The sequence below is a fragment of the Egretta garzetta genome, unplaced genomic scaffold, assembly GCF_000687185.1.
Source record: "Egretta garzetta isolate BGI_Z169 unplaced genomic scaffold, ASM68718v1 scaffold164, whole genome shotgun sequence".
Lineage (NCBI taxonomy): Eukaryota > Metazoa > Chordata > Aves > Pelecaniformes > Ardeidae > Egretta > Egretta garzetta.
Window position 1 is genome coordinate 312036 of NW_009259492.1, and position 1001 is coordinate 313036.

Consider the following 1001-nt stretch of genomic DNA (forward strand, 5'->3'; position numbering starts at 1 on the left):
ATTATTATGCTTATTATACACCATATTCACATGCCCAAGTACCATCTGATTAATTTTAAAATTCCTCAGGCTACAGGACAGGCATACAGGCAACGGGAACCACACCGAGGAAAAGGCTGGGGTCTCAGCCATTTGACTCTGCTTCACTGTGGAATACATCACAAAAATAACACACGGCCACAGCCAAGCACCCGGCAAGGCAGGAGGCGGCTGCTGCAGCCGGCAAACGGGGGCACAAACGCAGCAGAAGCACACGCGAGGAGCGGGGATGCTCTGCCCATCGCCGCTCCCCGAGATCGGGAGGCACGGCTGGAGCACCCTGCTTACATTTAACGCTGCCAATACGCTCTCCGGCTCTAAAACATGGCAAAGGAACGACAACGTTACGTTCCTTAACTGCTTCACGGAGATATTTCATTACTTTGCCCTGCGTTTTCCCATCACTCCAACCCTCCCACTGCTGCTCCTCCGGGATATCCTCGGTGGCCGGTTCTCTGCTCCCATGGCACGCTACGAGCCAGCCCTCGGCCGCGGCCCTGCCTGGCACGGCAGGCACAGCGATCTGTCCCGTGCAGCCTCCCTCCCTCCTGCCGAGGCTTTTAAAGCACAACTGTTAGCGTGCCTTCTGGAAAAGGGTTTGCGGAGGATGAGAGGAACCCCGAGACGGCCCCCTCTGCAGCAAACGCTCCTTTGCGAGTCGTTGGTTTTGTAGCACTCAAGCGTTGCACATGCACGAGGAACAAGAAAACACGGTTACCTAACTGACGTCAACTTTTAATGAATTAGTATAGCTACAAAGGAGACAGAGACTCCCTTTTCACAAGGAGTCCCATGGGGAGGACAAGGGGCGATGGACACAAGTTACTCTTGGGGACATTCCCATTGGACACGAGAGGGAAATTTTTCCCCATGAGCACAGTCACCCATTGGAATGATCTCCCCAGGGGAGGGGTTGACTCTGCCACATTGGACACTTTCAAGACTCGGCTGGGCAGGGGGGC

The 1001-nt window shown here is 54.7% G+C and overlaps 1 protein-coding gene across 1 annotated transcript in view; it reads right to left on the minus strand.

Moving 5' to 3' along the window:
• Positions 1–1001, minus strand: part of TCERG1L (transcription elongation regulator 1 like) — a 95181-nt gene that overhangs the window by 29374 nt on the left and 64806 nt on the right. The gene's annotated exons all lie outside the window — the stretch shown is intronic.